The sequence below is a fragment of the Poecile atricapillus genome, chromosome 3 (assembly GCF_030490865.1).
Source record: "Poecile atricapillus isolate bPoeAtr1 chromosome 3, bPoeAtr1.hap1, whole genome shotgun sequence".
Classification (NCBI taxonomy): Eukaryota; Metazoa; Chordata; class Aves; order Passeriformes; family Paridae; genus Poecile; species Poecile atricapillus.
The window spans coordinates 62,529,504-62,544,004 of record NC_081251.1 but is presented as its reverse complement, the minus strand read 5'-3'; the positions used below and the strand labels follow the sequence as shown (position 1 = coordinate 62,544,004).

Sequence of the window (14,501 nt, the reverse complement as noted above, 5' to 3'; positions counted from 1 at the left end):
TGAAATAAGAAACTAGCATTTGATAGCAATAGCCTTGTCTGTGTACAATCCTATTCCAAGATATTAACTAAAAATACTTTAAGATCTACTCTTTACCAAAATTCCTTTTAAGTATTTCTAGCATATGGTGATGAAAAACAATAGTACTCTCAGTGATCTGCTCACATTGTATGTATGCTACTTGACTTGGAGGGACCAAAATAACATTAATCATCAAAACATGACAGATTTATTCTATATATTATTCTACAGTGACTGCACTGGTGAATAAGGAAACAGAAACAGATGACATTATCTTGACTTCCTTAAGGTCTCTGACACAGTCTCACACAACATTTCTCCCTACATCGGAGAGATAAGGATACTGATGTCTGGACCATTCAGTAGAAAGGAAACTGGCTGGATGGCCATACAGCACGGACATACTGCAGAGAGCTGCAGTCAACCTCTCAATGTCCAAATAAACCTGCATCAAGTGGTGTTCCTCATGGAATCTTAATGTGACTGATTCTGTTCAATACCTTAATTAATTAATTAATGGCACGGTGGAATTGAGTACACCCTTAGCAAGTTTGCAGATGACCAAAGCCCAGTGGTGCAATTGATACACTTGGTGGAAGGGATGACATCTTTAGGGACCTTAATAGGTTTGAGAAGTGGGCCAGTGTGAACCTCATTAAATCCAACATGGCCAAGGCCAAGGACCTGCACGTGGGTTGGGACAACCTCCAGTATCAGGACAGACAGGGAATGAATGTTTTGAGAGCAGCCCTGTGGAGGACTTGGGGGTACTGTGTGGTGGGCTGACTTGACAGGACACTGGGTGCCCACCATAGCTGCTCTGTCACTCCCTTCCTCAAATGGACAGGGGAGGAAAAACACAACAAAAGAGATAAGGATGGGAGAGATCACTCACCATTTACCATTACAGAAAAAACAGACTCCATGTGAGCAAAGAAGTTTAATTTCTTGCCAAAAAAAAAATCAGAGTAGAATAATGAGAAATAAAACCAAACCTTTAAAAAATTTCCCCTCACCCTTCTCTTCTTGCCAAGACTAACTTCACTCCAGACCTTCTCTACTTCCTCTCTGTGGAGGGGGAGTGGGGAATGAGATTGTTTTCACTGCTGTGCCTTCCTCCTTAGGGGGAGGACAACACACTCATTTCCCTGCTCCAATGTGGGGTCCCCCAATGGGAGAGAGCACAGGCTTCCCATGGGGTCACAGCCTCTTTCAGGCATCCCCATGCTCCAATGTGGAGTTCTCCATGGGCTGCAGGTGGGTATCTGATCCACAGTGGACCTCCAAGGGCTGCAGGGACACAGCTGCCTCACCATGGTCTGCACCCCAGGCCACAGAGGAATCTGGGCTCTGGTGCCTGGAGCATCTCCTGCCCCTCCTTCTACACTGACCTTGTGTCTGCAGGGCTGTTGCTCCCACATGTTCTCACCCTGCTCTTCGTTGGATGAAACTGCTGTTGTGCAGCAACTTTTTGTCCTTCTTAAATCTGTTATCCCAGAGACACCTCCACTGTTGCTGATGGGCCCAGCCTTGGCCAGCAGCATCTCCATCTTGGAGCCAGCTGACATTTGCTCCATTAAACACAGGGGAAGCTTCTGGAAGCTTCTCACAGAAGTCACAACTGTAGTTCCCTGCTACCAAAACCTTGTTACAGAAACCCAATACACTCTTAGATGAAAAATTAGGTATGACCCAGCAATGTGCACTGGCAGCACAGAAAGTCAGCTGGGCTGCATCAAAAGCAGTGTGGCCAGTAGTTCAAGGGACATGATTCTGTCCCTTTACTGGGCTTCTGTGAGACCCCACCTGGATACCATATGCAGCTCTGGTGACAACCACAAGTCAAACAGAGACCACTTGGAGTGGATCCAGAAAGGGCCACGAAGATGATTAGAGAGCTGGAGCACCTCTCCTGTGAAGCCAGGCTGTGAGACTTGGGGTGTTCAGCCTGAAGAAGCAAGAGAAAGCTCTGGTGAGACCTTCGAGCAGCCTTCCAATACCTACAGGGGACCTGTAAGAGAGGGACTTCTTACCAGGGCCTGTGGTGATAGGACAAGGGGAAACAGTTTTGAATTGAAAGAGGGTAGGTTTAGATTTGATATAAATGATAAATTCTTTATTGTGAGGATGGTGAAGTACAAAAATTCGATTCCCAGAGAAGAGTTGGATGTTCCATCCCTGGAAGTGTTCAAGGTCAGATTGGATGGGGGTCCGTGCAATCTGGTTTAGTGGAAGGTGCCCCTGCCCATGGCAAGGGGGGGTGGAACTAGATAATCTTTAAAGGTCTCTTTCAACCCAAGTAATTCTGTGACTCTGTAATTCCAATGCACAGAACTAGGAGTACCTCAGAGATACTGTAAAGCAAAAATAGAAACAGTGACTGCAAAGAGACTATTCTGAAATGACATTTATTTCAGTTTCATGTTTGATTGCAAATCAGTAAAAACAATCTTCATCCAGAGGTACTGTCAATGAAAAATTAATTCAGAATGTGTACTCATTTCCAACATCTGGAAAGGGAAACACAGAGAGAGCGACTAGGGTTCACCAAAACTGAGGAGTGGAAAAGGGCAGCATAGGAAACTCCACTGTCCTCACTTTCTCCATCCCTGAGCACTGTGATAATGTAAGATCGTATTCAAGTGTTAACGACCTCACATGCACACCATCTGACCTGCCCTTGAGGATGAAGTTTCATGCTTCAGTGAGGTCAGTCCAGTGGTGAGCTGCCACCCAAGAGGGGAGAATGGCACTTTGCTTCTTCCTCTCAATGCCAGCTGTGTGCTCCTGCCAGCTCTAGAGTTTGCCTGTGCCCATGGGGAGCCAATCCAAGGTGCCCACCCATCAGAAATCCTTGGCTGTCCAACAGCTCACTGCCTTCCCAGCTGCCCAAACCCCAGCCCAGTGTGGCATGCAGAGGACAGGTAGCAGGAGCAGCCCCTCTGGAACATGAAACCAGAGCCAAAACGGTGGGAAACCTTTCCTCAATCTCCAAACAGCTGCCCACTTGTTTCCAGCTTTGGCAGCACTGGAGAATCCAGGCCAAGGAAAGAAAAGCTAACCTCTCAAAGTTGAGAGGTGTTTCAGGTATTGCTGTGGACAGCTTCAGCAGGAACCATCAGAGAGCCAGCAGAGCCTTGAGGGAACTGCAGGGGGAAGAAAGAAGAATGTCCAAACCACTCTGTGTAAAGGAGAGAGACCCAGCTTGGCTGCAGCCTCCTGGCTGATCCCCACCACCAGTACATGACAAAAGGGGAGATCATCCCAGAAGGTGTATTTAGCTCTATGTTGATTTGCTTACTAGACACACTGAAACTCAAATATGCCTGATGTTTCAGAAATGCCCATTTGTGATCTTTTTCAAAACCTTTGTCCATTTTTTTCCCTTTGTGGCAAACTGTGCAGCTTAAACCCATGAGTAGCTCCCTCTCAAAGAGGTGGTTTCCTTTCCTCTTGCGAAATTTCTTCGTATTACTTGACAATCAATGAAAGAATGCAAGGATCAAACTCATAAAGCATTCTTAAAAATCCAATTTATTGAAAAAAGTACAATCACCAAATCACATTAATTCATCTTTCATATTTCTTAAAACAGAAAAAAAGTACGAAACTGCATAGAGACTCTTCATGGACTTCTCCTCAAAAAACAGTTTTGCTTGTTATTTATACCCAAATTTCTCTCTTCCTGGACTCCCTCAAACCACCAGCTCTTATCTCTGGAATACATTAAACTATGAAAAAAGCATTATCTTGCCAACTTGGCATAAGAAAAGGGGGATATCTCTCCTTGGTCTCACAGGAATGCCTACTGAAATGAAAGTTTTTGGGTTGCTCCATCTTACACACTAATAAATATGACTCTTCTTTTACTGACATCTCCCTTTCCTTTGAAAAGTTCAAAAGTTCAGTTAGGAACAATCTGATGTCTTAGCTTGCTACACAAGCCTCTGGGTTATTTAATCAAGAAATTAGATTTCTACAATGCATGGCAGTACACTCACCGCAGTCAAACTAGGAACTGTTGCTAATTAACAAAAACGCCAACATACAATTATTTATTATATTAATTAATGAAAGCATATATAAACAGCCTATCTGTAAGAAGTTAGATGCAATCTCTAACAGACTTCCTGCTGCTGTGCTGCCAGTTTCTCGGTGCAACTGTGGCCATTCTTAATTAAATAAATAATTTACCCTGGAAGATTTCATTGAACGCCAGACACAAGCACCAGGGCTGGGTGAAAATAAATCACTGCTGGCAGCATGACAGTACTTGTTCCTAGAATCTATGGAAAATGGCTACTTCCCTACAGCAAACATTTTGCATAACCATTCTGCACAGTTTAATTGATCTCTGTAATAGCATGATAGTAAAACCCCCTCTATTTCCATGTATTTTAAGAGAGTACCTAATGTTCTTTTGATTTCATTCTCCTCATATTTGCTGGCTTTTTGTATCAGTTGTGCGGCTTCTTGTACAGAGTCGTCTTTTTTAAAATTCATTTATTTAGGGTTAAAGTCTTCCTCAATACCACCTCTTGGTATGATGCTGACCCAAATCCATCCCTTAAAGCTTCCAATTTAATGCTCTGAGTCAATCACCATGCCCTGCTTTAATTTCTATCATATTCTCATCAAACTCAAGCTTCTTCCTTCTCTACCAATGTCCTCTTATCAATACACATCAACCTTGCTTTTAATGTTTAACATTTTCTGCACTACACTGCTATTTAGGCATTTTCATAACCACAGAAAAAATCAGGAAAATTCCCACTTTGTGCTGTGATGTCAATCTATTTTAAAATCTATTGCAAGATACCACAACAAATATTGTGGTGTGACTTCAATACCTGACAGCAGTGTAAACATCAGCAAGTTTTCCTGGGTAATCACAGGCATCTCAATTACCCGAATACTGTCTCAGCAGAAGGGCAGCCTGACTTACTGTATGGTCAATGACTTTCTATGCATTAATAATTTTAGAAAACCTAGACAGGAAAAAGAGTCCTTGGTTGCTCCTTCACAGAAAAGTTCTCCTTACATTTTTGTGGTGAATTTATTGTTCCTGTTCAGAAGAGTTCAGGCATTCTGGGGGGGGCTGTGCTCACCACTGCCTACCCCACACACCAGATCTAAAAGGTGAGCTCCTGGTCTCTCTGCCAGGTCAGGTTTCAGTGGTTATTCCCCAGTCTTTCAAAGAATTTGGTTTTTTCTTCCAAATTTTGGCAGTCAGTATATAACTCTTTTAATATAAAAAACACACCAACATTTCAAGAAAAAGCCAACCACCCTGATGGGGCTGCTCCCCTGAGGAAACAACTAAGGGAACACATTCTTCTTTGAATACATTTTACCCTGAGGCACATAACCTCCCAAGTGCCTCCAGTGTTTTCACAGCTCCCAAAACTCTGCTCGACCACCTACCCACTTTTTGGCCAACTGGCTGACCCAGAAAAGCAGCAGAGAAGCAGCAGCCACTGCAGGGAGGAAGAAGCAAGCAGAGCTTGCAAAGCAGCACCGCGTGGGAAGGAACCACTCGGCGGGCATAAAGAGGGTCAGCTACGGCTCGCCCTGGAATGAGCAATGCAATGGGGGTCGGACCACAGAGGTCATGAGAAGAAAGGATAGGGAAAAAAGAGCACTCCAAGGGAAAGAGCTTTCTTCTTCTAGCACAGTCAACTCCCCTAAATTTCCTCCCTCCTCCTGGTTCCCCAGTTTCCAAAAATAACCTATACAGAGGCAAAAAACTGCAGAGGCAGGGAGCCTTAAAAGAGCTGCAGTTGGAAAACACAAAAAAGGTGGCAAGGGAATTTATTTAAAAGAAAAAAGCGCAAGAAAAAAGAGACATGTTCTTTTTGGAAAAAGAACAGTGACACCTTTTAGCATGAAGCCATTTCAGCAGGGATGTAGGTCAGTAGCTGAAACCAGCACCTGTGGGGTCCCAGGTCCTGGGGGCTGGTGTGGGCAGCCAAAGCAGCAAAGCAGCCACAGGGGCCCAGGGGTCGTTCGGCCTCTCTCCAGGAAGCTGGAGAAGGCTTGGGCTGGTCTTGATCCCTCCTGCCCTCACATGATGCAGCTCAGCAAATGGTTCCTCTTTAGGCAGCCACATATATCATTTTTCTGATGTCAGGAGATGCTCAACATTTGTCCTTATAAGGAAAGGCACCTTAACGTGGAAAACATCTCTTAATGACTAGGAGAGTCAACAGCAAATGTTTGCACCCAAAGAATTCAGTTCCTCCCACATCAAAGCAACCTCCTAGAAAACTGATTATAAACAAATTAAAAAACAACTTGTGTGCCTATCAAAAGTAATTGTTTTGCTGCTGGCAAAGAATTAAAGACTCAGAGGGCCTGAAATAAACATTGAGGGTTAAATTTGATTCCCAATTGCTAGACTGGACAGCAAGGTGAGAGAAGGGAAAAAAATACTTCTGTTGTGCAGACATGGTTGTCCTGCTCACGTGGCATCTGTGGGAAAGATGGTGCTACTCTAACTGAGAAGTTAATTCAGGTACTGCTTGAGAGATTTGGGGTTACACAAACAGCCGTCATAATTTCCACATCACACTGGCTTTGATTTCAGGTGTATGACAGCACTCCAAAGCCACATGCAATTTTTTTGCCTCTGCTTTTCAGCCCTGATCAAAATAAGCAGGTATCAGCACATCTCTGCATCACTACAGTGAGATACAGGAACATCACTACTCACTCCACCAAAAGCAGCAAGACCACACTCACTGTCAAAGGGTCTGTTTTCGCCAACATCTCCTTCTCGAGCCTTTCACTACTTGCCTTCTCTATAGTAGGAAAAATTATCAAGGACTCCAGGTCTCTCCTGTCTCCATGAATTTAACATGAAATACTACCACAAACTGCAGAGTATCTTAGAGACAAGTGCCCAGAGAACCACTCCTCTCTTGTAAAAGCCCACTGATTTGAATGTACATTTCTTCACCTCTGCAGACATTTATTATCCTCTTGCATTTCAGTAGTGACATTCCAAAAAGTCTGGAGAAAACTGGTAGGTGGCTCTGAGGCGGAATTCTAGACTGATGCCCTAAGCTCAGCCCTTGGGTGTTGCATGGCCACTGCAGCGGGCAGCCAGGGCTTGAGCCTCAGCCAGGCACACACTGGTACCACTTCCCACAAAACAACCTATTTCAGAGAAAGGATCATCTTGGTGGTTCTGAAGAAAAGCTTAAAATACAAAACAAAGTCCCTAGAAAAGAAGAAGCAGAAATGGCAGAAATTATTTGGAGGTTTGGAGCTTTGGATAGGGTTTAAATATCATCATTTCTGATCTCTTTCTTCCCTTTTGTGCCTAAGTAACCATTTTCAAATGACACAGCTAGCAATGCCAGTGAGTTGTTCCACAGCAATCGTCCTCAGCCTCCTATCAAGATGGAAGTCACCACAAACTGAGAAAACTTCCCCTGGCAAGCGATGGCACTAAGTAGGCCAAGCTGTGCCTCCTTCAGAGAAGCAGCAAAGCTGTTGAGAGAGCAGCATTTTCAGGAGCGAAGTTTAGGAGAGTGGGAAGAAGACAGCTTCACACAGCCTTAGCTGTTTTTCCCAGCAGAGCAGAGCTTGAGAAGGAAAAACACCACAAGCCTCTCATCATCTCTGGCTTGCCACAAAACAGGGGTGTATTTTTCAGCAGGATCCTCTGAGTCTGACACCGAACTTAGCTCAACTGACATGAAATGTTAATGTTTAGGAACAAGGTAGGTGGAGAGGAGGAGGAAAGAAGACATTCATTATTTGATGCAGAATTCATTCAGAAGCTTCTTTTTCACAGCCAGAACTAAAATTTCCATTCAGTTCTTTATTTCTGGTAGCCTAGATAGCTTGAACAACTGGAAGAGGGATCTAGAGGGAGCCCTTACCCCTGCCTGCATGGCAACAGCCCTTCCTCAGATACCTTCAGAGAGAAACAGGCACATTTTTCTGAATGTCAGTCCCCAGATTCAGGATGAGCGATTTTCCTTGGGGATATTCATACTGGCTTTAGGCTTCCAGACATGGTGCATAGAAAAGATCTGCCTCCAACCACCCATTCTGGTGCCTGCAGCAGCCTCCCAGGTCTGGCCTTACTGCTCCTCACCAGCCCACAAAACCTCCATAAGAAGGTCACTGGCTCTAGATGCTACAAATTTAGCAACTACTGTTTGAAATAGGCTGGACCATGGTATGAAATTCACCAGTGTATTTTATGTATTTTCTCCTCTTCAAGTTTCAAGTCAATCTAAATTCTCCTCCCTCTGGTACCTTTTCCCACTTTGTGTAGTCCAATTTTCTTGCTCCATTTTTTTGTTTGGTTTGGTTTTGTCTACATCACATCTGAAAAACAGCTTTTCCTTCATAGGCACCAGATGAACATCTCTTTCCTTTGCTGTGCTCTTCCCAGCCCCATCCTTTCTCTGATCACCCTTCTACCTTTGCTCTATTTCCTTACTCTTCCCATCCTTGATTTCTCTCCTTGTTTTCTTCTTTTTTTGATGTTCCTCTTGGTGCTTTCTCTTCATCCTTCCTGCCAAGCTGACTGAGGCACTCCCCTGGGAAGGTGCTGACAAATAGCAGCTGGGCTGTTTGGAGGGTTATATCAGGTAGGGACACCTAAAAAGGAATCCTTCAGCTCTCTTGCTACATTGTTGGCTGCAGTGATTCCTCCTCTTCATTTAGGGTTGTATACACAGTCCCTTTGTCAAAACTCAGGAAAATGGAGGTGCAACATAATTTGGGAAGCATACACCAGTATTTAATGAGCTACATCTGCTTCCTTGTTTTGGGGAGCTGTGCAGAAATCAGAAGCCACAACAGCAAAATTGTGGGGATGTCAAGTGCAGCATTAGCAAGGGACCTGGTCATACCAGTGCTGCTCTCCCTAAGAAAGAGAACATTTAAAAATGACACCTTCTTACTTTGCAGCTTACTTACTCGGCTGGAGCTGGAGGGTGAAATCCACCCCTTTGTGGAATGCCAAGACAGGATCATCTCCACTGCTATTTATTCCCTTAGAAAGGATTTGCCCACATTGCATTGGTCTCCTGAAGAGGGTGAAATTTCCTCCAAGCAGAATCTCAAACACAAGGTTCCCACTGCAATGGAAGTAAGGCTTTTCTTTAAGAAAAAATATAATCCTATTGCTATTTAATAACAAACAAACAAAAAACACAAACCAAATTTTAAAAAAGGAAGAAAATAATACAGATTAAACGAGAGATTAATTTTATTCCTCCTCTCCTCTTGCACAGTATAACTGCAGCTGGAAGTTGGTCAACTGCTCCCTTCTTGCACAGCAACTTCCAACTGCAGAGCTATATTTTTCCCGCAGTTAGACAGAGAAACCTTGCTGAAATCTCTAGGCTAGATCTTCTGGTATGTTCTGGCTGCTTTGCCTGTTTTAGCAATACAGAGCAGCTGTAAATCCAGTTTAACTTGCCACTTCTGTCAGCCTTACCATGCCAGATTAGCACTGCTGTTGGCCTCACAAATACCAACATCTGGAGGTTTTCCTACTGTCCAGTCTTGACTTTAAACCTTGCAAATCTGCAATTCATCCACCCATCAGGAGAGCTGGCAGGATCAGCCTGAGGTAGTTCTTCACCCTGAGCAAAATGTATTTATCACAATTCCCCATCCTACATTCCTGCAGTCAACCAAACAGATCAAACAGAATTCACATAATGATCAGCTCTCAGTTATTCCCTGGCCGATTGCCCAGTTGTTCTGGAGGGTGACTCCTGACCCCCTCTGGGAGCAGGTGCCTTTCTAGTGCAGCTCTGTGAATCCAAGTCAGCTGGGAAAACAAAATACACCGTTTCTTTGTACTTTTATATTTCTTTGAATGTCAGGAAACAGAGCTAAGTCTTGTTTCCTGCTCCTCAGCCAGGGGAGGTAGGGGAAACTGGAAGTAGATGTAGAGAAAGGCAGAAAGAGGGCAGATCAAAAGGATCAAGGAAATTAATAATAATAATAAAAAAACCCACCAAACAAACAAAAACCAACCAACCACCCACTGCTTCGCTCTGCTCTGTAAAGCAGTATATCTTGGAAACAATATGCTCCTCCACCCCCATCCCAAGTCTTTCTCTCTAGGGATATACAACTGTCTCAGGGATTAATATAATTTTCCTGCAACATTCAAGAGCTGCTGCACTTAGTCTTACAAAAAAACATCAAAAAACCCAGCCTCTTCATTTGCTTTTTGCCTGAGAAAAATGTATGCAAAAAGAATCAGAGAGAATTGGGAGAGGGGGAGCAGGTGTATTCACGTCAGCTTTGATTTTCTAAGAACAAAGGCTTTACTTAATATATAAATAAGTTAACTGGAAAAAATTTGGTGCATTTTACTTTTGCCCAGCTCAATCCCAACCCCTCACTCTGAATGCATTAATACATCCACCTTCAGCACAGTCGGGCCCTCCGTGTTGCCACGGAACTGAAACCTTTGCAGTTTGGATGGCGATGTACGCCAGGAAGCATACTGTTCTTACACTTCCTATAACAGAAGCAAAATCGCTGCATAGCATTAACTCCCTTAGTATTTAAGGCATTCAATGTCTCTCTTGCCTGCTCGTCTTCACACAGAGTTTGCTTTTTCTATCTTGCCACATGCAAATGAAACGCATTTGACACAGCTATTCTCGTCTCCATGAACTCAATAGCTCTCACGCTGAGCACATTATAGAAGGTCCACAAGACTATGGTCTTTCCCTCTTTAATAGGAGCCTGTTGTCAGGCCTGCAGCAGCCAAGATGAGGGCTGCAGAAAGCATAAATGTGTGAAATATATGTGGGTACAGAAAAGCATTATCTTTCAAGGTGGCATTTAAGCAGACTTTTGAAATTTAATAAACCTATGTATTGATAATGCTCTTGATGCTCCTGAATATTCTTTTGTACCCATTTTTCTGAAAAAACAAATCACAGTATAAAGATCCTGCAGTAGGGACCAAATCTTTCAATACCTTTCTTTGATAACCTAGGCTGGTGGGATAGCAGTGGTGAGCACAGCTTCGGGCACTTCAGTTAGAGAAAAAACAAAGTCAGTACAATTCTGTTTCATCCTAAAGATTCAGCCTACAGTGATTATCTTCAGCAGATCTGAGCCTGTTGCCAAATCTTCTGAAAACGCCTCTATACGAATTGCAAATACATAGACTTTTATGTCCAAAGCAAAAGCAGAGTACAAAAATATCCAAGTTCATTATAAAAAAGATTACCATAGTAAATAAATAAACAAACAAATAGCCATTCATGTACGTAAACATTGGATCTGTACCTGCAGAAACAACTGGAAGCCAGTCCATGGTCTGAAGCCAGCTTGAAGCTTTTTTTGTCCCAAGTTAAATATTTGCATAGTATTAAGCTCAAAATTAAAGCATTTGCTGAAGAAACTTGCTGACTTGTGTATATGGAAAAACAAGAGGGAATTTACTGTCCCTGCACACTGGGGCAGATTCTTGGGATGCCTTCTCCTTCCCATGAATTCCTGGACAGCAGAGAGACAGACAGCCTACCGACCGGGGAATTCCCCTCTTGGTTTCCGGAGGATTTTGTGCGCAGGCTGGACAGAGAGGCAATAACCCAGGTAGTGACTTTATGAAGGCAGCATTTGTTGCTCTGGTGCCTGCCCTTCAACCACCTGGTAACACTCCTTCCTTTTAGCATTGTCCCCAGCTCAGAAAAGCCCCATTCACCCAGCACCTCCACCCGTGCAGGTTTGACTGGTCCCTGTGCTGCCCCATTCCTGGCGGCTGGGCCAGCCTGCCGGCCGCTGGCAGGCTCTGGCCACTCACCACCCCAGGGACACCGGCTGAGGGCTGCTCACAGAGGGGCTTTCTCAGGCAGGGTTGGCCCCTGGCGCCCACTTGCCAAAATGAGGCACAAAAGCACTGCTGTCTCTGGGCCACAGCAAGGCAGCTGATTGCCTGTGCCCAGGTGCCAGCGGGTGCACACGGGACCCTGTGAGTGCCTGTGTTTTCGGGTTCCCTCTTCTGCCCTCCGCAGAGCGCAGAGCTGTGCTGGCAGAATAAGCTCCCTCTCCTCCTTCCATCGTCAGCAAGTGTCTGACAGTCGCGTGTCCCCATTGCTGAGTCCATTACCTCCAGTTTACGTAAGGATCTCGCCACCAGTTTTCTAGTTACAGGAAAATGTATATTGAGCTGTGATGAAAGGCCAGTGCAATGTCAAGAGATTTAAAAGGACTCCAGGGACTGATTAGAGTAAAAAAGGAAAGGATTTATGATGGTTAATAAAGTTAAGTCTGACAGAGTCCTGCTTATTCTTTCCAATTGCAGGTAATCAGATCTTAAAGGAAAAATTATTAAGGTGTAAAATTATTAAGGGTATTATCATCCACTCTGAAAGAAAACCTCTGTGTTGCTGTGAAGCACCTGTCCAGGAGAGAGTCAGGTTCACTGTGGCACCTATGCTGACCCCAAGGAAGAGGGGAAAAGGAGATACATCACCTGCCTGTGCCTTGGCTTAGCAGCAAGGACCTCAGTTCCAGTCACGTTTGTCACCTGAACAGTCCCCAGTGGGTCTCCCTGGCACCTGCCACTCTGGTTGGCAGCTGGGACAGAGCTAGGACTTCCACAGACCATGGAGCTCCATGCTGCACCTCAGCAACAAGCATAGGCAGACAGGGAAGAAAACCTTCCCCCTCTGTTGGCACTTCACATCCACAAGGGAAAAGGACAAAGCAAAGAAGGAAGCTCTTGCCTCTCCCAGTCTGCTGTCACATATGCACCTTCTGCTGAACAATGCAATCTACCTGGATACCTACCATAGGGCTGCTCTGAAATGTGATTTAAATGTTTTATAATCTAATGTGCCCAAAAGTTAACATAATTTTACAAGACACTGCAACTAGTTGCCCAGAGCAGCTGTGGGTGTCCCATCCCTGAAGTGTTCCAGGCCAGGCTGGATGGTGCTCTGTGCTATCAGGTCTAGTGGAAAGTGTCCCTGCCCATGGCAGGGGTATTGGAACTAGATGGCCTTTAAAAGTCCTTTGCCAACTGAAGTCATTCTATGATTCTAAGAAGTTAACAATTTTCCACATTGAAATAACAACACTGAGAGAAGGCAAAGCAAAGTGGAGAGCCAAACTTTAAAAAAACTATTGGGAATTTTCTATCCATATCTAAATTACACACACTTTATTAGATCTCAAGTTTTCATTTTTCTACTGCTTAATAATCACAAATATGTTATATATACCCTTTCGATTTTGTCATTCTTTCACTATATTACATCAAATTTAATTTCCTGTGGAAGTGTGTAATCTTTTCAGCTGTCACTGTCTCAGAAGCTTTTCTGTAATAAGCAGAGCCTCGTCCTCTGGCAGGTCGATCTTTTATGAGCTGTGCTCCTGCAGATTAGTTTCCTGAAATGTTTGCAATGCTATATGAGAACAGGCAAAAGAGGAGAACCAAAATAACACCCAAAAAAGAAAAATAAACATGAAAACCTTCACTTCTTTCTGACTCCTGTGTTCACCAGTCAAAGGAAATTTCATTTTGATGTGTGTGGATGGCAAATCCATGAAGGTTATTGCCACATATCAGAAGCTTCACGAGGTGACAGATGCACCCTCCCTTGCCCTACAGCTCATTAAAAGTACAGCTGTGAGATGGCTGCTTGCTCTTTGTGCCGGGGAGCACAAAGATCTGCAAGTGGCCACCACTCTATGACAGCTGCCTCTCCCTACCACCTGCCCTTGGCACTCTGAGAGGTCCACAAAAAGCCATATTCCACCAGAAAAGTGAAAAAGTCAACCAAGATGCATTCATGCTTTTCATGATGAGATACCTGTGATGGCATCAAAGCAGACCAGCTGGCCTGCTGGGTCCTTTCCAGACCTCTGCCCCTGCAGGACATGAAACTCACCTTCTTCAAACCAGCTTTCCATTACCAATGCTTACACACACACACCAAAACAACTTATTTACAAAAACACATACCAACAAGTAATTCTGAACATTTGAAAATTAATCGATTTGCAAGAAACATGAGCAACAGAAATTCTTATTCCTATGTCCCTCCTGAAAAGGTGCTTAGGTATGGACAACAGAAGAGACATCTGAATAAACACAGTCTGCAAAGGCTCATGTTAATGGTGTTTGGCCAGCAGAGACTACTGAGGGTGGCTACAAAGGCATGCTAGAAGCCCTGCCAGCAGAAGCAGGTGCAATGTTCTCTCACTTCAGTGGTAGATGTCACCTCTGAGAGCTTCTCTTTGAACTGTCCAGACAGACGTGGAAACCTTCACCAACCAGCACACAGGCTACCCAAGTTGTGAACTGCTTTCCCAAAACGCACTGCATTGATCAGTGAAGAATGATCTTTCTCTTCCTGCTCCCCTTCTGACTTCTGTCCTGTTTTCCCTCTCTCACATCACTGCTATAGCAGTAGATATTTCTGACAGTGTCTTCAAAACTACATGTAAAAACACAGTGCATTAAACCCAGATAT

At 44.1% G+C, this 14,501-nt stretch overlaps 1 protein-coding gene across 7 annotated transcripts in view; it reads right to left on the bottom strand.

Moving 5' to 3' along the window:
• The window catches only part of HIVEP2 (HIVEP zinc finger 2), a 136,791-nt gene that overhangs the window by 88,415 nt on the left and 33,875 nt on the right, over positions 1–14,501 (bottom strand). For 2 of the 7 annotated variants that reach the window (XM_058835943.1, XM_058835944.1), the window contains exon 3: positions 8,962–9,122. The exons of the other annotated variants lie outside the window; for them this stretch is intronic. The gene's annotated coding sequence lies outside the window, so the exon portion shown is untranslated. The remainder of the gene's footprint in view (positions 1–8,961; positions 9,123–14,501) is intronic. 7 annotated transcript variants of the gene reach the window in all.